The sequence below is a fragment of the Sarcophilus harrisii genome, chromosome 3, assembly GCF_902635505.1.
Source record: "Sarcophilus harrisii chromosome 3, mSarHar1.11, whole genome shotgun sequence".
Lineage (NCBI taxonomy): Eukaryota > Metazoa > Chordata > Mammalia > Dasyuromorphia > Dasyuridae > Sarcophilus > Sarcophilus harrisii.
Window position 1 is genome coordinate 382,170,464 of NC_045428.1, and position 25,337 is coordinate 382,195,800.

A 25,337-nucleotide genomic window follows, 5' to 3' on the forward strand; every position below is an offset into this window, starting at 1 on the left:
GAGAAAGTTCTAATGAGTTACAAGTATCATCTTCCCATGTAGGAATATAAGCAGATAAATCTTATAATATCACTTTCATGATTGCCTTCTTATGCTTCTCCAGAGTCCTGTATTTGAAAATCAGATTTTCTATTCAGTTCTGGTCTTTTCATCTATTTCATTGAATGACCACCTTGTTTTCTGAAGGATTATACTCAGTTTTGCTGGACAGGTGATTCTTGGGTGTAATCTTAGTTCCATTGCTCTACAAAACATCATATCCCCAAACCTCTGGTCCTTTAATGTAGAAGCTGCAAAAGTTTATGTTATCCTGACTGTGGCTCGGCTATACTTGAATTGTTTCTTTCTGGATGCGTGAAATATTTTCTCCTTGACCCAGGAGTTCTGCCATTTGGCTATAATATTACTGAGTTTTCATTTTGGGATCCCTTTGAGAATGTGATCAATGGATTTTTTCAATATCTATTTTATCCTCCAGTTTTAGAATATCAGGACAATTTGCCTTGATAATTTCTTGAAAAATGATGTCCATGCTCTCTTTTTGATCATGACTTTCAGTTAGAATGATAATTTTAAAATTATCTCTCCTGGATCTATTTTCCAGGTCAGTTCTTTTTCCAATGAGCTATTTCACTTTTTTATATTTTTTTGTTCTGCTTTATTGTATTTTGATTTCTCATAAAGTCATTAGTTTCCATTAGCTCAATTCTATTTTTGAAGGAATTATTTTACTCAGTGAGCTTTTGTACCTCCTTTCTCAATTGCCCAATTTTGCCTTTTAAGAATTATTTTTGTCATTAACTTTTTGTATTTCTTTTTGCACCACTCCCAAATCTTTCCCTAATTTTTCCTCTATCTTTCTTATTTGATTTTCAACGTCCCTTTTGAATTTTTCCAGTTCTTATTTTTTTGTGGAAGTTTTGAATGTAGGCCTTTGACTTTGTTATCATCTTCTGAATGTGTAGCTGTAAGATCTAGTGTGCTAAAGCAACATTTAAGGATTGAGGTTGGGGACTATGAGCCTGTGCTGGGACTGCTCACCACACTCCCATCCCGTTGGCACAAACCCTCTCCAATGACCTTCCAGATCCTCCTGGTGTACCCAGGAAGAGGTCCAGGAGCCTCCAGCACTATTGCTGATTCAGTAATCCTGTCTCATCGACAATGGGGTCCCAGTTAGGGCTGGGGCCAGAGCTGGGGCTCTGTTGACACAGCCTGTGCTGGGATTGCACACTGGGCTCCCACAGACCTTTTCTAGTGACTTTCTATGTCTTCTTTGGTGTCTCTGGGCTGGATGTAAATCACCAGTACTCCACTAATTCAGAGATTGAGTTGGGGTTGGGGTCAGAGCAGGCCGGGGCTGAGGTTGGGTCTGAGGCTGCACTGGAACAGCCTGCACTGGGACTACATTGTGGACTCTCACCCTGATGTCACAGACCTTTTCTGCTCACCTTCTAAATTGCCTTCAGCTGAGAAATGTTCTACCCAATCTTTGGAGTGACTTGAGGGAGAGTTTGGCTGAATTTCTTCCTTTACTCTGACATCTTGACTCTGCCTCAGGACTTTGAAGTTTTCAAAGAAATAGAAGGGTGTATACATTGTCTTTTTGATCGTCACAAGAAATCTGTGAGTTAGGTTGTTATAGGTGTTATGATACATTTTTTTTTACAAATGAAGAAACTAAGCCTAAAAGACAGTAAGCCCATAGTTACACTGCAATCAGTAACAAAAACAGAAGTGCATCAAGGACACTGTTCTTGTTGAGTCAAGCAGTTTTTCCTCTGTATCATTCTTATTAAATTTAGATAATATGGAGTAAATGGAGAGAATTTCAAATAGGAAAACTTGACTATATATATGTTTACATGAGTACTTTAACTCATACAATCCACCTTTATATCACTGATAAAATAGTCTTTCTGGAGCAAAGTTCTGATCATGTCACTCAAAAACCTCTAGTAGTTCAACATTTCCTATTGGATAGAACACAAACTCTTCAATCTGGCATTTTATGAACTCTGGCTTCATTCTGCCTTTCCCTCCATAATTTTTAGTGTTTCTCTTTTTACATTCTGTGTTCCAGTCAAGGCAGATTACTCACTTTATCTTGAACTTGTTCTGACCTCTCCTAATTTTATGCCCTTGTAAATTATATTCCCTCCTCCTGGAACATTCTCTCCCCTGTGACCTATCATTTCATCCATCCTGTTGACTGCTTCAAAAGCCAGCTCAAATGCCACCTGCTTCATGAAGCCTTCCCCAGGGAACTTTTCAAATCAAAATTATATGATTCTGTGATTTTCCTAATCTCTGCAATTAGAAGTAATACTTTCTTCACTGAATTTTCTTAACCACTCTGACTTCTGCTGTATATCCAATAATTTTCTACCTTGTATAATCAAATTAAGGGGAACTAACTGGGGACAAGAAATAATGTTGTTATAGCTGTATTTTGTGGCATTAATGTTTGTGTGTATGCACATGTGCTTCTCTTGATTCTAGGGTAATTCAAAACTTCTGACCTTGACCATATGAAACCACATGGAACCTTGACTATATGAAACCTCTAATCAGTTCTTTGCCAGTTGTATGATATATTCCATATATACACATATTTCATTGTTCTCTTTTGTTATGTTTTTAATACTGCAGTTTGTAAAAATTAAACTAATCCCAAAAAAGATTCTTAATCTTAAATTCTTAAGTAATTCTTAAAAATCACATTCCAATGACTTTTAAAAGCATTGCAACAGCTATTGGTGTGGGAAAATCACACATTTTAAGTATCAACTTTCAAGTCAAACCCCACAATGAAAGAGGAAGAAAGAGGAACATTTACAAGAAAAGGCAAAGATAGTGGTCAAAGCCAAAAATTAATGACAGCATCTGACAAAACATGCAGCAAATTAGTATAATTAATCATCTGAAAGCAAGCATAAACTTTGACCTGACCACATGAAAGGCAATTATTTATTTTCTTACAGTATGGCAGAAAAGCTTCTTGAGGTTGGAGGAATATCAAGAAGATTATTAAAATAGCTGGGAGAGAGAAAAGCATGTAAACTGTTGCTATGAAATTAAAACAAATTATCATGTACATGCCAATAAGAAGAGTGGATTTTTAATGATTGAAAAGGAGAATTTTAGCTGATGAAATTTTATTTTTTACTCAAGGCTATCCTGCAAAATTATGTTCAGAAGAAATCTAGGTAAGCCTCTAAGATCAAGCATCTTCATGAGAATGCAAAACATAGTTCTTAACTCCCATTCTCATATAAGTTTTGCTTCTAGTGGCTGTTAAAGTCTTGTCTCTATTGAAAGGATAGAGATATACAAGGAAGCACACTTGTTCAGAAATCCCCAAATGCAAATGGAATACTTTAGCATATCATACCACACTACACTACTAATCACAAAAAAAAAAAAAACTGAGAAATTTGTTCAAGAGATAGCAATAAATGTATTCCAAAGACCCCAAAATTCTTATTACTTAAATATAAATGCTTATGAGATTCAGTCAAGCCTAGACTTTAGAAAAAAACTAACTGTAGTATATCTTCTATTCCAGTGATTCTCAAACTTTTGTTTTCAGTATCTTTATCCTATTAAAAATTATTGAGGATCTCTCCAAAGAATTTTTGTTTATCTGGATTATATTTATAGATATTTACCATATTGGAAATTAAAACTATTTTTTAATTTGTAGACCTTCTAAAAGAGTTTCAGAGATGCCCAGGATTCTCTAGACCATACTTTGAGAACCACTGTTCTATTCAATGGTATAATAGTATGAATTGATAATGAAGAATTAAAGAATGTATGTCAAAATCTATAAACTCAATGCCAAATCATGTAATACAAGTATCTATGATGAAAGAATATGCTGTATATACCAAGATTTATTTTTCAATATAAAAAATTATAGTGACATTATTACTTCCACATTCATATCCCCTTATTGTAGTTATTTTGTAAGTTTTTACTCATTCTAGTTGACTATAAATTCTTTGGTTATAGACACTGTGTTTTCATTTTTATATTCTCAGCAATTCTACCTTTTATATAGCTTCTTTTTATGAAATCTGCCTTGTATTGAATCACATTTAGCCTTTCCATATTTATATAGGAAAGATGAATTATTTTAGAGAGTACACCAAGGAATATGACCTTGCTATAAAGTTTGCTCTATACTTCATACTTGAGCTAAATGCTACCAGTTTATTAGTCAAAAAAAATTATGATACTAAGGGGCAGTCATATTTAAATCCTGGATATTCAAAGACTAAAATGAAACAATACCTGTTATTAAGGAATTTGCATTATATTGGGAGGAGACAAAAAATTCACATGTGTGTCTTTCTGTGTGCACATAAGTGAATAATATATATACATATTGCATATGTATATGTAGGCATATCTACATATGTGTATATGAATGTACAAGATGAAAAAGAAAAACTAAGCACATAGGAGTTAAAAATAAATATGATAGGTTTCATGTAAAAAATGCTATTTAGGTTTTTTTCTTTAACAGAATCTTTTCTTTATTTTTTGGGGGAAAGGAATGGTGAAGAAAGTGACGTGTTTCAGACAGATAGTACAAAAGAAAATAGAAGATGGCATGTCATGTTTGAGAAATAGAAAGTCAGATTAGATGGACTACTGGGCTCAGGAAAGGAAAAAAATGAAGCTGTAAAAAAAGGTTGACATCAGGATGAAGAGATTTTTGAAGTCAAAAGAGGCATTTTTATTTTATCTAGAAGCAATAGAAAATCACTGGAGTTTACTGAGGAATATGGGGAATTGGGGAAAGATGTGAAGCAATTATGCCAAAAAAGACATCATCGAAATAGTTTAGGCAAGAGTGTGGGAGGCATGGATTATGGCAGTGACAGGATGAGTAGAAAGAAGATGTCAGATGTGACAGTTATTGTAGAGGTAGAAATGAAAAGATTTAGCAAATAGATATATGGGGAGAGAGGAAGAAGTAAAGAGGACACCAAAGTTACAAAGCCAGGAGACTTAAAAAATGATGAAGTTCTTTTTTTTCCATTGAAATATATTCTTTACTTTTTATTTTTAAAAAGTTTTTTATTGACACTTTTTATTTACAAAACATATGCATGGATAATTTTTTTCAAATTGACTTTTGCAAAACCTTGTGTTCCAAATTTCTCTGCTTGCCCCCAACCCCTCTCCTAGATGACAATTCGTCTAATATATATTAAATATGTTCAATTCTTCTATACATATTTCCACAATTATCATGCTGCACAAGAAAAATCAGATTGAAAAAGAAAAAAAATGAGAAAAAATAAAATGCAAGCAAACAACAAAAAGAATGAAAATATAATGTGTGATACACACTCAGTTCCCACAGTTCTCTCTCTGGATGTAGATGGCTCTCTTCATCACAAGCCTATTGGAACTGGCCTGAATCATCTCATTGTTGAAAGGAGTCATGCCCATCAAAACTGATCATTGTATAATCTTGTTGTGGCTGTGTACAATGATCTCTTGGTTCTGCTGACTTCACTTAGTATCAGTTCATCTAAGTCTCTTCAAATCTCTCTGAAATCATCCTGCTTTTGTTTTTTTTTTTTTGCAACAATAATATTCCATAATATTCTATACCATAACTTATTCTGCCATTCTCAAACTAATGGGCATCTATTGAGTTTCCAGGTTTTGCCAACACAAAAAAGGCTACCACAAACAGTTTTGCACATGTAGGTCCTTTTCCCTCCTTTATGATCTCTTTGGGATACAAGACCAGTGAAAACACTGCTGGATTAAAGGATATGCACAGTTTGATAACCCTTTGGGCACAGTTCCCAGTTGTTCTCCAAATGGTTGGATCCATTCACAATTCCATCAACAATGTATAAGTGTCCCAATATTCCCACATCCCCTTCAACATTCATCACTATTTTTTCCTGCCATCTTAACCAATCTAAAAGATGTGTAGTGGTATCTCAGAGTTTTCTTAATTTGAATTTCTCTGATCAATAGTTATTTAGAGCATCTTTTCATATGATCAGAAATAGTTTTGATTTCTTCATCTGAAAATTGTCTGTTTATATTCTTTGATCATTTATCAATTGGAAAATGCCTTGAATTCTTATAAATCTGAGTCATTTCTCTACATATTTTAGAAATAAGGCCTTTATCAGAACTCTTAAATATAAAAATGTTTCCCTAGTTTATTGCTTCCCTTCTAATCTTGTCTGCATTAGTTTTGTTTGTACAAAAACTTTTTAACTTAATACAATCAAAATTATCTATTTGGTATTCAGGAATGAATTCCAGGTCTTCTTTGGTCACAAATTCCTTCCTTCTCCACAGACCTAAGAGGTAAATTATGCTATGTTCTTCTAATTTTCTTATAATATTACTCTTTGTGTCTAAATCATGAATCCATTTTGACTTTATCTTGGTATATAGGTGTGGATCAATGCTTAGTTTCTGCCATACTAGTTTCCAATTTTCCCAACAGTTTTTTGTCAAATAATGAATTCTTATCCCAAAGACTGAAGTCTTTGGGTTTGGCAAACACTAGATTGCTTTAGTTATTGACTATTTTATCCTGTGAGCCTAATCTACTCCATGGAGCGACTACTCTATTTCTTAGCCAGTACCAAATGGTTTTTATGAACACTGCTTTATAATATCACTCTGCTATAAATATGTTTCTTGTAAACAACAAATTGTAGGATTCTGTCTTGTAATCCAGTCTGCTATCAGCATTTATTTTATGAGAGGGTTCATCCCATTCACATTCACAGTTAAAATTACTGATTTTATATTTCCAAACATCTTGTTTTCCTCCGGTTATACTTTTCTTTTTCCTTTCCCCCTTTCCTTCCTCCCCAGGATTTTGTTTCTGACCACTTCCTCCCTCAAACAGTCCTCTCCCTTTACAATCCCTCCCTCTTTATTATACTTTTCCCATTCTACTTCTGTTCTCCTTTCTATTACCATGCCCATTTCCTTTCCCCTTTCCCCTCCTACTTCCCTATAGGGTGAGAAAAGTTTCCCTATGAAGCTAAATATATCTGATATTCACTCTTTAAGCCAAATATTATGAGAGTAAGATTCACACAATGCTCATTCCTCTTCTTTCTTTCCCTCAACTGTAATAGTTGATTTTTGCCTCTTCCTGACATGTAATTTACCCCATTTTAACTCCATTTGCTTCTTCTTCCAGTAGAATCTCCTTTCCTCCCCTAGCTTCTTTTTTTAATAACATCACAATAAAATCAAATTATACCTGCAGCCTCTAAGTATACTCATAACAGATACAGATCTTAAGTTAAACACATCATCTTCCCATATAGGGATATAAGATTATTAACTTGTAAAAAAAAAGTTATTTTTCTTTTTTTTTTAACCTTTTTATGCTTCTGTTGAGTTCTGTGTTTGAAGATCATTCTCTATTCAGCTCTTCTTTATCATCAGAAATATATGAAATTCACCTGTTTATTTAATATCCATCTTTTCTCCTGAAAGATAATGCTCAATTTTGCTAGATAGTTGATTCTTGGCTGCAATTCAAGTTCCTTTACATTTTGGAATATCAGATTCCTTACCTTTTGATCCTTTAAAGTGGAAGCTGCTAGGTTCTGACTAATCCTGATTGTTGTTACTTGATATTTGAATTGTTTCCTTCTGGCTGCTTTCAATATTTTCTCCATCATCTGAAAATTCTGAAATTTTGCTATAATTTTCCTTGGAGTTTTCATTTTGGGGTCTCTTTTAGGAGGTGATGGGTGAATTCTTTCAATGGTTTTTTACCCTCTGTTTCTAGACATCAGGGCAGATTTCCCTGATGATTTTCTGAAAGATGATGTCTATCTTTTTTTCATCACGGTTTTCAGGAAGTCCAATAATCCTTATATTGTCTCTCCTTGATCTATTTTCCAGGTCACTTTTTTTTTTTTCCAATGAGGTATTTTACATTTTCTTCTATTTTTTTTTCACTTTTTTTTATTTTGTTTGATTGATTCTTGAAGTCTCATTGAATCATGCACCTGGATTTGTTCACTTTTAATTTTTAGTGAATTATTTTCTTTAGGTAGTTTTTTTTATCTCCTTTTGCTTGGTCAACTGAATTTTTGAATTTGGTGTTTTGTTCATTGAATTTTTTTCCATTTCACAAATTCTATTTTTCAATGATTTGGTTTCTTTTTCATATCTATTTTGTAAGGAATTATGTGCTTTTTTTCCCCATTTCGTCAAATCTATTTTTAAGGAATTTTCTTCAGATACTTTTTTTCTTTCCTTTTCTAAACTCTCTTACCAAGTTTTTGTTTTCTTACTCTCTTACCAAGTTTTTGTTTTCTTTCCCCATTGTTTCTAAATCTCTTTTAAAATCCTTTATTTATTATTGTCTTTTCCTGTTATCTTAGTCAATCTGAGAGGTGTGAGATGGTACTTCAGTGTTGTTTTAATTTGTATTTTTTTAAGCAATAGTTATTTAAAGCATTTTTTCATGTAACTACAGATGGCTTTAATTTCATCATCTGAAAATTGTCTAATCATATCCTTTGACCATTTAACAATTGCTGATAAGTTACTGTAATCTCTGTGCTAATATTTTATTTAATAATTTTAAATTAAAATTCATTAGGAATATTAGTCTGTATTTTCTTTCTCTTTTTGGCTCTCCCTGGTTTAGATATCAGTACTATATTTGTGTCTTAGAAGGAAGCACTCCTTTATCTATTTTTCTAAATAGTATACACAGTGGAATTAATTGTTTTTCAAATGTTTGGTAGAATTCACTTCTTAATCCATCTGGAGATTTTTTTCTTAGAGACTTCATTAATGTCTTGTTAAATTCTTTTTCTAAAATGGGACTATTTAAGTAATATATTTCTACTTCCATTAATAATGAATGTAAACCTTCATCAAATTCAGTTAAATTCCCAGATTTGCAGCTATACACTTGGATAAAATAGCCCCTAATTATTATTTTAAATGCTTTTTCATTGGTGGTAAATTCACCTTTTCATTGTTGATACTGGTGATTTATTTTTTTCTTTTCTTCTTCTAATCAAATTAACCAAATGTTTATCTATTTTATTGGTTTTTCCATAAAACCATCTCTGAGTTTATTAATTAGTTCAATAGTTTTCTTAGTTTCAATTTCATTAACCTCTCTTTTGAGGTACAGAATTTCTAATTTGGTATGTATTTATTTTTAATTTTTATTACACCTTTTATTTTTAAAACATATTCTTGGATAATTTTTCATCATTGACCCTTGAAAAACTGCGTTGCAAAATTTCCCCTCCAATCCCCTAGATGGAATGTAATCCAATATATGTTAAACATGTTTAAAAAAATGTGTTAAATCCAATATATGTATACATATTTGTACAGTTATCGAGTTGCATGAGAAAAATCAGAACTAAAAGGAAAAAATGAGAAAAAAATGCAACGAAACAACAAAAAGAGTGAAAATGCTATGTGTTATCCATACTCAGTTCCCATAGTCCCCTCTCTGGGTGCAGATGGCTCTCTTATCAGGATATCATTGGGAATGGTCTGAATCATCTTATTGTAGAAGAGAGCCATGTCTGTCAGAATTGATCATCATATTATCTTGTTGTTCCTGTGTACAGTGATCTCCTGGTTCTGCTCACTTTACTTACAATCATTTCATCTAAGTGTCTCCAAACCTCTCTGACATCATCCTACTGATCAATTCTTATAGAACAATAATGTTCCAAAACATTCATATATCATAATTTATTCAGCCATTCTCCACTCAGTTTGCTCATCCACTCATTTTCCATTTTCTTGCCACTATAAATAGTCATTGATTATTTTGTCCTGTGAACCTAACCTATTTCACTGATTGACTACTTACTCTATTTCTGAGCCAGTTTCAAATAGTTTTGATGACCCCTGTTGCACAATATAGTTTTAGATTAGGCACTGTTAGACCACCTTAACTGACATTTTTTTCATTAATTTCCTTGAAATTCTTGATCTTTTGTTCTTCCAGAAGAACATTGTTATTATTTTTTCTAGATCTGTGAAAAAAAATTTGGCAGTTTGATTGGTATGGCACTGAATAAGTAGATTAATTTAGGTAGTATTGTCTTTTACCTCAGTCTATCAATGAACATTTGATATTTTTATTTGCATGAAAAGTGCTTTGTAATTTTATTCAATAGGTCATGACTTTGCCTTGGCAGGAAGACTCCCACATATTTCATATTATCTACACGTTTCAAATGGAATTTTTCTTTATATTTCTTACTGCCGGACTTTGTTCAAAATATATAAAAGTGATGATTTATATAGACTTATTTTGTATTCTGCATCTTTACTAAAGTTGTGAATTGTTTCAAGAAAGTTTTTAGTTGATTCTCTAGGATTCTCTAAGTATACCATCATATCTGTGAATAGTGCTAATTTGGTTTCTTCATTACCTGCTCTTAATTCCTTTAATATCTTTTTCTTCTCATATTGCCAAAGCTAACATTCCTAATACCATTTTGAATAATAATGGTGATAGAGGACAACCTTTTAGGAATGGTTCTAGCTTGTCCCTGTTACATATGTTGCTTGCTGATGGTTTTAAATAGATGCTACTGATCATTTTAAGAAAAACTCCATTTATTCCTATATTCTCTTGTGTTTTTAATAGGGATGAATGTTGGATGTTACTAAATGCTTTTCTGCATCTATGAAGATAATCATATGATTTTTGTTAGTTTGATTATTGATTTAGTCAATTGTGATAATAGTTTTGCGAATATTGAACCATTCCTGAATTCCTGATATAAATCCTACTTGCTTATTGTGTATTATCCTGGTGATGACTTCCTGTAATCATTTCATTTAAGATTTTTGCATCAATATTCATTAGGGAAATTGATCTATAATTTTATTTCTCTGTTTTGACCCCACCTTGTTTCACTATCAGTACTTATCTGTGTCATAAAAGGAATTTACTAAGACTCCTTTCTCTATTTTTTAAAATAGTTTGCATAGTATTGGAATTAATCATTTATTTTTTAATGTTTGGTAGAATTCACATGTAAATCCATCTGGCTTTAGAGATTTTTTTTTTTCCTTAGGGAGATGATTAATAGCTTGTTCTATTTATTTTTCTAAAATGGGATTATTTAAGTAATTTATATATCCTCTTCTGTTAATCTGAGCAATCTACATTTTTTGTAGGTATTTATCCATTACACTTAGATTATGAGATTTATTGGCATATAGTTGGGAAAAAATAACTCCTAATTACAACTCTAATTGCTTCATTGGTGGAAAGTTCTCCCTTTTCATTTTTGATACTAACAATTTGATTTTTGTCTTTCTTTTTTTTAATCAAATTAAAGTTTTCTCTAGTTTGTTGTTGTTTTTTCATAAAAGCAACTCTTGGTTTTGTTTGTTAATTCAATAGTTTTCTTACTTTCAGTTTTATTAATGTCCCCTTTTATTTTCAGAATTTCAAATTTGACATTTAATTAGGGTTGTTTAATTCATTTTTTCCTAGCTTTTTTTTTTTTAGTTACAAGCCCAATTCATTGATCTCTTTCTCTATTTTATGCTAGTAAGTATCTAGAGATATAAAATTTGCAATAATAAATGCTTCAGTTGCATTCCACAGATTTTGGTATGCTGTCTCATTAGTGTCATTCTCTTTGATGAAATTATTGATTGTGTCTATGATTTGTTTCACCCACTAATTCTTTAGGATTAGATTATTTAGTTTCCGATTAATTTTTGGCCTATTTTCCCATGGCTTTTTATTATTTGTAATTTTTATTGCATCATGAACTGAAAAAAAATGCATTTACCATTTCTGCCTTTCTGCATTTGATTTTGAGGTCTTTGTGACCTAATATATAGTCAATTTTTTTAAGTAGCTTCAATGTACTGCCAAGAAAAAAATATTCCTGTCTGTTTCCATTCAATTTTCTCCAAAGATTTATGATACCTCACTTTTCTAAAATTCTATTTGCTTCCTTAAATATTTTCTTATTTGTTTTGTGATTTGATTTATGTAGTTCTGAAAGAGCAAGGTTGAGATCCCTTAATAGTACAGTTTGCTGTCTAAATCTTCTTTCAGCTCTTTTAAATTCTCCTCTAGGAATTGGGATGCTATACCACTTCATGTACATATGTTTAGTAAGCTCATTATATATAGTACCTTTAAGTAGGATATGGTTTCCCTCCTTATCTCTTTTAATTAGATCTATTTTTGCTTTTCCTTGATCTGAGATCAGGATTGCTACCCTTACTTTTTTTTTTTTTACTTCAGTTGAAGCATAATAGTTTCTGCTTCAGCCTTTTATCTTTACTCTGAAGGCATCATTCCACCTTAAACGTGTTTCTTTTAAACAACATATAGTGGGATTTTGTCTTTTAATCCAGTCTACTATCCACTTCTGTTTTATGGGAGGGTTCATCCCATTCACATTCAAAGTTAAAATTACTAATTTTGTATTTACTGCCATGTTGTTTTCCCTCAGTTATACTTTTCTATTCCTTTTGCCCCTTTCCCTCTTCCCCAGGATTTTGCTTCTGACCACCCCCTTCCCTTTTGCAGCCCCTTTCTTATACCTTTCCCCTTCTACTTATGTTCTCTCTTCTATTAGCCTCTGCCTTTCCTTTCCCTTTTCCCCTTCTACTTCCCTATAGGGTGAGACAAGCTTCTCTGTGAAGCTAAATATGACTGATATTTTCTCTTTGAGCCACATCTGATGAAAGTAGGATTCACACAATGCTCATCCTCCTCTATTCTTTCCCTCAATTGTAATAGGGTTTTTTTTTTGGCCTCTTCATGATATGTAATTTACCCCCAATTTAACTCCATTTTCCTCTTCTTGCAGTAGAATCCCTTTTCCTCCTCTAATTTCTTTTTTTTTATAGCTTCACAATAAAATCAAATTATACCTGCACCTTCTAAATATACTCATAACAAAGATATAGATAACAAGAGTTAAACGTATCATCTTCTCATAAAGGTATATAAGGTTTTTAACTTGTAAAACAAAGTTATTTTCTTTCCTTTTTACATTTTATGCTTTTCTTGAATTCTGTATTTGAAGATCAAATTTTCTATTTAGTCCTTGTTTTTCATCAGAAATAAATGAAATTCACCTGTTTGAATGTTCATCTTTTCCCCTGAAAAATATTGCTCAATTTTGCTGGATAATTGATTCTTGGCTGTAATCCAAATTCTTTTGCCTTTTGGAATATCAGATTCAATGCCCTTCAATCCTTTTAAAAAGGAAGCTCTAGGTCCTGGGTAATCCTAATTGTTGCTATTTGCTATTTGAATTGTTTCCTTCTGGCTGCTTGCAATATCTTCTCCTTGATTTGATAATTCTGAAATTTAGCTATGACGTTCCTTAATGTTTTCATTTTGGGGTCTCTTTCAGGAGGTAATGTGTAAATTCTTTCAATGGCTATTTTGTCCTCTGACTCTAGGACATGAGGGCAGTCCAAATTCTTCCAAGAGAATCTTATGAAATAGGGACCAACTCATATTATCCTTGGGGGATTCATCTGGAGATCTTTTGCCTTTAGTTTTAATGTCTATTCTTCTCTTTCTTCATAAAAGTTATTTATGATCAGAATAATTTTTGCTTTTTGCTCATTTTTTAAAGGTTGAAGTCTGCTCTTAAGGCAAAGGATTGATAAACATTTTAGATTGTCCTGGAGCCAGTGCTGCTGACTATTTGTGATGCTGGGTAGGCATGACCATGTTCCTCATTTTTCTGGGGTTCAGAGGCTCACCACTTGCCTTTTGTATTTCCTTTCGATGTCTCACAGCTAATCTGCTGTACCACTGGCTTGTAACCAGGACAGAGTAGCCTAAGAACCTCACAGTAGATTCCCTGTGCACAGACGGTGTAATGCCCTGTCTCCCTATACGGGGTCCCTGCACTGTGTCTGGGGTTGACCACTTCCCCCATTGCCTGATTTAAACAGACTTTTTTCTGAAGTTCTTCCAAAGTATCTTCTTTTTGAAATTTGTTATACTCCAAATATTTGTGAGTTCTGTCACTCCAAAACAAATTCAGAGGTTTAATCTAGTATTGATTGGAAGGACACTAGGAGGAACTCAGAGATGTGTCTACTCTCTGACATCTTGGCTCTGCCCTCTAATTTGGTATTTAATTGGGTTTTTTTAATTTGTTCTACCTTTGGTAGCTGCATGCCCAATTCACTGGTTTTCTATTTCTCTATTTTGTTCATGTTGGTATTTAGATATATAAAATTTTCCCTAAGAACTTCTTTGGCTGAGTCCCATAGGTTTTGGTATATTGTCATTCTCCTGGATGAAATTATGGATTGTTTTTGTGAATTTTTTGACTCATCCTTTGGAATTAGATTATTTTATTACCAGTTGGTTTTTATTCTACTTTTACCTGGCCTTTTAATGAATGTAATTTTTATTGCCACATAGTTTAAAAAGGATCCATTTACTATATCAGCCTTTATACATTTGATTTTGAGGTTTTTATGCCTTAATGTATGGTAAATTTTTGTGTAGGTACTATGTACTGCTGTGAAACAAGATGTATTCCTTTCTGTTTAATTTTCTCCAGAAGTGTAAAATATCTAGGTTTTTTTAGAATCCTATTAACCTCCCTAGTTTCTTTCTAGTTTATTTTGTGGTTAGATTTATCTGATTCTGAGACAGGAAAGTTAAGATGCTCTAGTCATGCAGTTTTGCTGTCTATTTCTTCCTATAATTGGCTTAATATCTTCTCTAAGAATTTGTATGTCCTACCACTTGGTGCATATAGATTTAATATTCTTAATTCTTCATTGTTTATAGTACCCTTTATCAAGATGTACTTTCCTTCCTTATCTCTTTTAATTATATCTATTTTTACTTTTGCTTTATCTGTGATCGGAATTGCTATCCTGCTTTTTTTTTTTTACTTCAGTTGAAGCATAATAGATTCTGTTGCAGCATTTTACCTTTACTCTATATGCTCCTTTCTCCGTCAAATCTGTTTCCTGTAAACAACATTTTACAGAATTTTGTTTTTTTAATCTACTCTGCTATTGGCTATTTGTTTCTATTTTATGGGCGAGCTCATCACATTCACATCCAGTTGTGATTAGCAGGCAGTTCTGTATTTCCATCCATTCTATTATATATATATATATATATATATATATATACTTTTGTTCTCTCTTTCCATCCTGTCCTTAGTAAAGTTCTATTTTCTTTTGAACTATCCCACCCACTATTTTTTCTTCTACCATCCCTTTTCCCGTCTCTTTCTAGTGTTTTTCTTCTTTAACTTAACTTACTTATTACCTTACCTTCTACCACCCCTGCCCCTTCTCTTACTATTTTTTAAAAAGTTTCTTCCCTCCCTTCTATCCAGCCCCTTTCATCTTTCTCCTCTTACTTTTTTATAGGGTAATATAAATTTCTATACCCAAACAAGTTTACTCCCTCTGAACCCAAATAGATGAGATCCAGCTTCAGACAATTCTTATCCCCCTTCCTTCTTTCCTCCTTTCTAATAGACCTTTTGTGACTATTCATGTGATCTAATGTGTCCCATTATACCTTCTTTTTCCTTTTCTTTCAGGAGAGTCTTTCACCCCTTAATATGTTTTTCTTTGCTATCATCACATCAGAGTTCATTCCTAGCAACATCCTCTGTACTTTGGATGCATCCTTCAGTTTACCCCAATAATAGATACAATTCTCAAGAGTTACAGATAACATTTTACCATCTAGGAACTTAAACAATTTAATCTTTAAATAATACATATTTTCTGCTGTTTACCTTTCTATGTTTTTCTTCAGTCCTACGTTTGAAGATTAAACTTTCTGGTTAGTTTTTTTTTTTAATAGAAATGATTGAAAGTCTTTTATTTCATTGAAGATCCATCACCAACAGTGAAAAATGATGTGCAGTCCATCTGGGAAATTAATTCTTGGTTGTAATCCCAGGTCCTTTGTCTTCTGCAATATGGTCTTCTAGGTCCTCTGATCTTTTATTTCAGAAGCTTCCAAATCTTAAGTAATCCTGACTGTTACTGCTTGATATTTGAATTGTTTTTGTCTGGCAGCTTGCCGCAGTTTTTCCTTGAATTTGTGTTTCTGGAATTTTACAACAATGTTCCTTGGGGTTTTCCTTGTGAGATCGATCTCTTTCTGAAGGTGATTTATGGATTTTTTCCATGACTATTTCTCCCTCTGTTTCTATAATATCAGTGAAGTTTTTCTTGATGATCTCTTGAAGAATGCTATTTATGCTCTTTTCTTAGTCATGGCCTTCAGGTAGACCAATAATATTTAAATGCTCTCCTCTGGATCTTTCTTTCCAAGTCAGGTGTTTTTCCAAAGAAGTATTTTATATTTTCTTCTATTTCCCCATTTGTTTTAGTTTGTTTTACTACTGCTTGATGAATAATAATCATTAGTTTCCATTTGTGCCATTCTAGATTTTAATGTGTTATTTCCTTCATTTAGTTATGTTTTTTCCATGTGGTTAATTCTACTTTTCAACTTCTTATTTTCTTAAATGGATTTTTTCTGCATTTGGCCAATTGCATTTTTAAAGAATTGCCTTCCTTTTCTAAGCTGTTGATTTCAATACCTCTTGAATACCTCTCATTTCTTTTTTCCCCTTTTTTCTTCCATTTTATCTTATTTGCTTTTTAAAATCTTTTATGAGCAACTCCAAGAAACCTCTTTGAGCCTGAGATCAATCCATATCTCTCTTTAAGATTTCCTCTGTGGACATTTTGTCCTCATCTGAGTTGGTGTTTTGGTCTTCCCTGTCACCATAGTAGCTTTCTCTTGTCAAATTTCTTTTCTGTTTCTTGCTCATTTTCTTTCCTTTTCTTTGAGTGTTTTCTCTTTTTTTTACCTTTAAAATGGAGCTCTGATTGTGGGTAAAGGAGGGCTGTTCCAAGCTTCTGTGAAGCCCTAAGTCTTGGCTTTAAGAACAGGTCTTCCTAGTGTTTGTTTGGGGGGGGGGGTTAGTTTTATCTGCTCTTTCCAGGAAACAGCCTCATTTCTCAGAATTTGCTTTGTCAACTGGAACTAGTTTGCCCCACTGCTCTGCTTCTCTATTAAGCCATTGTTGAGGGTCTCCTTTGCTTATTTGCTGTGATTAATACCCTCTCACTGGCTTTCCCAGATTCTGTCTGGGCTAGGCTAAATACCCTTTTCACCCTGTTAGACTTATCTTTCCAAATTTTTCTCTAATCTTTCTTCAGCTGGAGATTGGTTTCATTCCATCAGAGTGTGTTCAAAGGCTTGCTTTCATGTGGTTTTCAAGGCAACCTAGGAGAGCTTGAGCATCTTCATGGCTTCACTCTTCCATGTTGGCTCTGGAAATTTGAAGTTTAATGCAGACTAATTAACATGGCAATATATTCAAGAAGAAAAAAAGAAAGGATATGATTATTGACCTATACAGAAAGCTTAGTTTTCGCTAGGAAAAAATCTATTATCAGAACCTGGAGAGAGAATGCTTTCAATTTTCTCAGTAAAGTCAGAGCCCAAGTCCTTAGGCAGGATGTGAAGAGGGTAATATGTGGGAGGTTTAAAGAGAGAAGAAATATTTTGGAATCAATTTTTTGAGAGTTGGATAGGAAATCATTTAGGGGTGGGTAAAGGTATTACTTTGATTTGATTAGGGCCCCATTGAAATTAAAGAGCATAAATTATTAATATACTCAGTTAGGTAATGTGCCATCATCCAGCTCTTTTCAACATCATGAACATAAGAGTGTATAGGGGTTTGGTAAGGAATAAATGACAAATATAATGAATTCAAGAGATGAGGAAAGAGTATAATATAACTGATTAATCTGAAGAAAGAAAAAAAAATTGTCAAAGCACAGTCAAATGCCTCAGAAAATAGAGAAGGGAGGAGATTAGAAGTTATGGTCAGACCATGATTTCATATTATTCTTCCTCTACTTATGCTTTACTCTTCCTAAGCCTATTTTTGGTCAAGGAGTCACAACATCTATAGATAATGGTCAAATACAGATGTTGCTAGTCCTGTGACTGGCTAAGATGAAGTGAAGAAAGTGTGGGAAAATATATCCCAGCCATTGAATGGATGAGAAATGGTAAGTGAAACTAAGCATAGTTTAGCCCAGTAAAAGAAAGATGTATAGGGAGTGTAATAGCTGTTTTCAAGTATTTGAAGTAATGTAGAAGAAGACTCCAGAGGGCAGAAGTAGAATTGATGGATTTTAGATTCTACAGAAGGATCAATATCCCTGTCCTTTTATTCCATTAGTGGAATACATTTTCTCATACTTCCTATTACATAGTTCATCTCTGAGGAATTCAAGATTAAAACAGATGGATGGAGAATAAGAGGAAAAAAAGTCTAAGGTGAAGGAAAGTTTCTTCAATATGGCCCAGTGATTAAAAAGTGCATAGAATAAGGTACATGGGAGGGATTAAGGAAATTGGCATGAAAGAATGGAAAGATAAGGATCAGGGACTGTTTATATGGATTAAGTGATAGGAATATGAAAAGTAATTGAAGTTAGTTGTGTTTTAGTTATCAGGGTAGTGAGATTGCTAGATAAATTAGAACATGAAACTTAGAAGTTTCAGGTTAGAGTCTTACCGACTTTCCTCTTTGGAAAATCTAATACATATATGTCAGCAGATTACTGACTACTTTATTTTTTTCTGTGACTACCTTGCCTTTGATATTCTATTTGGCATCTTCTCCTGTTAAAGATTATTTGTTGTCCTTTTAAAGTCTATGAATGGCTATGAAAACCATCTTCCTTCCATTTCCTAAAGAAATAATTTGTTTTTTTCTATTCCTAGAAGATTAGAGTCCAAGAAAATTTCACCTTTTTCAGTGCAATTTGACCAGATGTACATTTTCCCCCAATCCTAAATGACATTTGCCTTCAAATATTTGAAAATATCATTCCTATTTTGCTTCTTTTGCAATCTGAGGAACACAAAAGGAACTCATTATAAATGCTGGCAGGTTTAGAGATTTCATAATATTTTTATTTCCTTCAAAATTGTGGAATGGGCTAAATGATCTCTCATTTATTCATTTAACAAACATTGATTATGCATATGCTATATGCATTACAGTGAAGAAAATTCATTTCATAGTCCACATTCCTCTGTTTAATCCTGTAAGCAATCTGGGGCTGGTGAGAGAAACAGCTTTGGGTGGGGGGGAGAATGGAAATACTGTGTTTTAAAATAAAAGTAGGTATTTATGTGTCAAGGTTTTCATTAGAAGCATTTTAAAATTTTCCTTAAATAAAAGCCTTTTTTTGTAAACTGGAGCCATTTTTAAAAACCATAATTCATTATAGAACCTAGAACTAGAACTTTGTATATAGTTCAATAGAGTCATACAGAATTTGCTGATTTCCATATTTGTTAGATGTTTAAAAATATTTTGGGTTTCATTGCAATATTATAAAATAAGATTTCAGTCTCTATTACTCTCTATTACTTGCAATTTTTTTTTCACAGATACACAAAGCTAGAAAGGTTTTCATGTCATTTAGTTCATTTTACACCTGAGAAATATAATAAACTAGAGTGATGTCTCTTCATTCAACAGTATAATGAATGTATTGATGTTATAAAGACTCAGCTTAAAATGATTTAGGGATGGAGAAATCTACTTTTTACCATGATAGCCAATTCTCTCTTGGAGAAATCTTATTGTTAATAAGTTTTTTTCTAAAATCAAAATAGATTCTGGCTCTCTGTCTCAGTCTCTCTCTCTCTCTCTCTCTCTCTCTCTCTCTCTCTCTCTCTTTCTGTCTCTCTCTCTCGGTAAAATCATTAAGTAATATATTTTTGCATGAGAAAGAATATTAGAGGTCATCCACCTGCCCATCCCTAATTTTATATGTAAAGAGACTGAAACTGAAAGGACAAGTGACTCATGGGAAGTAATCTGGCTAAAAAATGGCATATCTAGAAATTGAAACCAAATTTTCTGATGTCAGATTTAGAATTCATCAATTCTACTTCTAGACTCTGCAGTCATATTCTTCCATGTAACTTCAAGAATTGAAAATGGCTACTGCATTTCCTCTAAATCTTTTTTTTCCTCAGCTAAAATAGGTTGGTTTCATCAGTCAGTTCTCATGTGTTCTTTAGTTCTCTAACTACCCCACCACCTTTCTCTGTCTCTGGGTACATTCCAATTTGTCCATTCTTACTTTCCTTTATTTTGGCTGGAGCAAACACACATGACCTGGAATTATTTAGGTCTCTTTTGTTGCCTCAAATTTGATAATGTGCAAAAAACAATTTACAAACTTTAGAGCACTATATAAATGCAGGCTCTTATTCTTCATTAGATTCAATTCCTTCTTTTAATTCAAGGATAATCATAATAATTTTTATCTATACAGTGCTCTGAGATTTGCAAAAGGGTGTGTGTGTGTGTGTGTGTGTGTGTGTGTGTGTGTATGTGTGTAAAATCTCATTTGGTCTTCATCGATTGAGTTAGATGTCATTATTAATCTCATTTTACAAATGAGCATACTGAGGATCAAAAAAAATTAAGTGACTTATTCAGAGTTATGCAGCTAATATTTCACATAAGATACAAATCAGTGACTCCTTGGCTTCACTTTCTACTAAGTCAGAAAAAGTCATGATTACAACTCACCATAGTAACTAAGTATCATCCAGCTACTGGGATAAGGATTCACTATTTGACAAAAACTGATGATGAAATTGGACAGCATTTTGGAGAAAAATTAATATACTAAAATAAAATACAAATTGAAAAGTGACAATTATAAAAGATCACATCTTGAACAAATTAGAGAAATATAAGGAAAAATATCTCTTTGATCAATTGATAAAAGTTTCTAACCAAAAAAGGAATAGAATCTCATAGAAAATAAAATAGATAAGTTTGATTATATAAAATTAAAAAATTTACATGGAAAAATCCAATAAAGCTAAAATGTAATTAACATGGAAGAAAACTTTGCAGCAACTTTCTCTGAGAAAAACGTCAGTTCCAAGATATATTATGTACTAATTCCAGTTTCTAAGAATGGCCACTCCCCCCCCCCACACACACACACATATATAAGAATATGTAAAAAAAAGCAATATTTTCTCTTTTTTTCATATATATTAAATTTTAATATTCTTTAAATTGATCTTCAAATTTCCTCCTTTCTTTCTATTCCTCCCCAACCTACTGAAAAAGCAAGGATTAAATCAGTTATGCATGTGAAATCATGCAAAGCAATCCATATTAGATATTGTTAAAAAAAAAATGAAGCGAGAAAACAATACTTCAATTTGCACTCATAGCTCATCAGTTCTTTCTCTGGTGGAAGACAGTATTTTTCTTCATGAGTCCTTTGGGATTTTCTTTGATCATTTTATTTATCAGAGTAGCTAATTCTTTTACAGCTGATTTTTGTTACAATATCATCATTACTATGTACAATAATCTTCTGGTTCTGTTCACTTCATTTCAGTTCACATAAGTCTTCCAGTGGTGGTTTTTTTTTTTCTTTTCTGACACTATTCCCCTTGTCATTCCCTATTGCACACCACTACTCCATATGCCCCAAGTTGTTCAACCATTCCCCAGATGATTGATAGGAATTCTTTCAGTGTCCAATTCTTTGTATCTACAAATAGATATTATATAAAAATTTTTGTATATAATGGTCCTTTTCCTTTAAAATGTTTTTGTGGTATATATTTAGTAGTTATATTGCTAAATTAAAGAGAATAGACTAAAAACACACATAAAAATACACACACACACACACACACACACACACTCTTCCATTTTGAACCTACTCTGATGATAGTATTGAGTATTGCCCACAACCCCTTCATTTTGCCTTCTACTATCAAAGCTCTTCCTTGCACATTTCTTTTAGTGAAATAATTTACTCCATTCTACCTCTCACTTCCCCCCTTTCCCAGATTTTGCCCCTATCTTATTCTCATCTTTTTTTTTTTAGATCATCCCAACATAATTAACACACAATTGTGTCTTTTGTCTATGTAGATTGCTTATAATCACACTGATAATAATAAAGTTTTCAGTAATTACACATATCATGTTCTCATATAGGAATGAAAAGAATTTGTTGATTCTTTTATGATGTTTTTTTTAATTTTTTATGCTTTTCTTGAAGCTTCTATTTGAAAATCAAATTTTCTATTCAGAAAATTCTGTTCCCCAGAAAAAAAATTAAATGCAGTTTCTCTGTGAAGGTTATCTTTTGTGATTTGATTTGCAGAATATTCTATACAACTCCTCTAACACAGAAACTATTAAATTTTGTGAGTTCCTGACTATAGTTCCCCAATACATGATTTTTTTTTCTTTCTGCCTGCTTGCAACATTTTTTTTTTTTTTTTTTTTTTTTTTTTTGGTTTGGGGGACTCTGGAATTGCACTGGGAGCTTTCATTTTAGGATTCCTTTTATTTTAGGATTTCTTTCAGTATGTTATCAGTGAATTCTTTCAATTTTTACTTTACCCTTTACAGCTAAGAAATTGAAGCAGTCTTCTTTTGAAATGTTATGGTTAGGCTCTTTTTTAATCATGATTTTTCAATAATCTAATAATTCTTAAATTTTCTCTCCTTGATCTATTTTCTAGGTCAGCTTTTTTTTCAAATGACATATTTCACATTTTCTTTTTTTTATTCTTTAGAATTTGTTTATTTTTTTTAAATGTATCTTGCTGTCTTTAGTTTCCCTTAATCCAATTCTAATTTTTAAGGAATGATTTTCTTTAGTGGATCATTGTACTTATTTTTCCCTTTGGCCAATTATGCTTTTAAAGAATTCTTTTTTCAGTGAATTTTTGTTATTCTTTCACCATCAGATCAATTCTGTTTTTTAAGGTATTTTCTCCAGTATTTTTTTGTGCCTCTTTTACCAAGTCATTAAATCTATTTTCATAATTTTCTTGCATCACTCTCATTTCTCTTTCTATTTTTCCTCTACCCCTTTTATCTCTTTCTTTAAATCTCCAAAAAAATTCTTGCTCATTTTCCATCCTATTTGTTCATTTGGAACTTTACATTAAAGCTAATCTAAAGTGCTTCTTGAAGCTGAGACTCATAAATGCTTATGGTCAATAGGGTACCAGCTGCATCTACTACTAACAATGTCCCCTATTACCTTTTTTTCTGACTAGCTATCCAATCCCCCCATAATCATTTTGTTGTTATTTTTTCTAGGTCATCAAAATAGTTTTTGGGAAGTCTGATTGGTATAGCGCTAAATAAATAGATTAGTTTAGGTAGTATTGTCATCTTTATCATATTTGCTCACCCAATCCAAGAGCATTTAATATTTTTCCAGTTAGTTAGATCAGACTTAATTTGTGTGGAAAGTGTTTTGTAGTTTTGCTCATAAAGTTTCTGATTTTCCCTTGGCAGATAGATTCCTAAATATTTTATACTATCAGTAGTTAATTTAAATGGGATTTTTCTTTGTAACTCTGACTGTTGGATTTTGTTAGTGATATATAAGAATGCTGATGACTTATGTGGGTTTATTTTATAACCAGCAACTTTGCTAAAATTGTGGATTATTTCTAATAACTTTTTAGTAGAATCTCTGGGGTTCTCTAAGTATACCATCATATCATTGGCAAAGAGTGATAATTTGGTTTCCTCATTGCCTATTCTTATTCCTTTAATCTTTTTCTCAGCTCTTATTGCCAAAGCTAGCATTTCTAATACAATATTAAATAGTAACGGTGATAGTGGGCAACCTTGTTTCACTCCAGATCTTATTGGGAATGGTTGCAGTTTGTCTCCATTACATATGATGCTTACTGATGGTTTTAAATAGATGCTGCTGATTATTTTAAGGAAAAGTCCATTTATTCCTATACTCTCAAGTGTTTTTAATAGGAATGGATGTTGGATCTTGTCAATTGCTTTTTCTGAATATATTGAGATGATCATATGGTTTTTGTTAATTTGGTTATTAATATGGCCAATTATATTGATAGTTTTCCTAATATTGAACCAGCCCTGCATTCCTGGTATAAATCCTACTTGATCATAGTGTATTATCCTGGGGATGATTTTCTGTAGTCTTTTTGCTAATATCTTATTTAAGATTTTAGCATCAATATTCATTAGGGAGATTGGTCTATAATTTTCTTTCTCTGTTTTCAACCTACCTGGTTTAGGTATCAGTACCATGTCTGTGTCATAGAAGGAATTTGGTAGGACTCCTTCATTTCCTATTTTATCAAATAATTTATATAGCATTGGGGCCAATTGTTCTTTAAATGTTTCATAGAATTCACATGTAAATCCATCTGTTCCTCCCCCATAATCATTTAAAGTTGTTTTTACTGCTGTCTTAGGTTACCTCTGAGGCTCTTACTACATGTATTTTGGGCCAGCTCACACAGTGGCTTAATGGATCTCTCTTACTGACCTTTTAGGTTCTCTTGGATTGAAAAACAAAACAAAACAAAAACACTTCACCCTCCTTTTCTTGGCTCTGCCAGTCTAAAATTCTATTTGAGACATTGCTTTAAATTTTTTTTTCAGAGGCAAATGTTGGGAAAATTTTAGGGGGTTACTGCCTCTAATTTGCCATGTTGGATCTAACCCTGGCATTCTTTTCAAGTGAAAAAACAATAGTTATCTTTAAGCATTTGAGGGGAAAAAAAGAAAAAAACTTTCAAATCAGTACAACTTAAGGAAATTTAAATTAAAGCAATTCCAAAATGTTACCTTATTTTCATAAGATTGGTAAAGATGTTAAAAAAGATGACAAATTTGAAGAGGGCTATGGGGAAAAAAGCATATTAATAAATTATTAGTGAACCTATAAATTGGTATAATCATTTTAGAAAGCAATTTGATTTAATATAATATACTAAACAGTGTATCTTCTTTCATTCAGCTATACCACACATAGGCCTATATCCAAAAATAGAAAAGAAGTATGAAAAAGTTCTATTATATAAAAATATTTATGCTCCCCTATATTCTTCACCTGTATACCTCCTCCATGTTATACATGTTACTAACCTTAAGTAAAAGAAGATCTAATTTTCCCCTACTTAAACATGTTTTTTTAAAAATTTCTGAATTTTATTTTTCAATGAAATTAAAGCAGCTGGTGCCCTATTTTGCAGCTTAAATCTGCACTTCATTGGAGCATTGAGGTGACAGCTTGTCACCTGGCATCACCTTCACAAGGAAATTGGTTTAAATAAGACAACTCAAGAAGTCACATGAAAAAATTGCTGAAAGGGTACTAGTCAGAGTTCTAGGTAATTTCATTTGGTAGTATACTGGATGTCAGCCAACTTTTAGAAAACGGAATTAGTAAAAACA

At 32.5% G+C, this 25,337-nt stretch overlaps 1 protein-coding gene across 3 annotated transcripts in view; it reads left to right on the forward strand.

The window, feature by feature from the left end:
• Window positions 1-25,337, forward strand: part of TFPI (tissue factor pathway inhibitor) — a 117,916-nt gene that overhangs the window by 32,575 nt on the left and 60,004 nt on the right. The window lies entirely within an intron of this gene.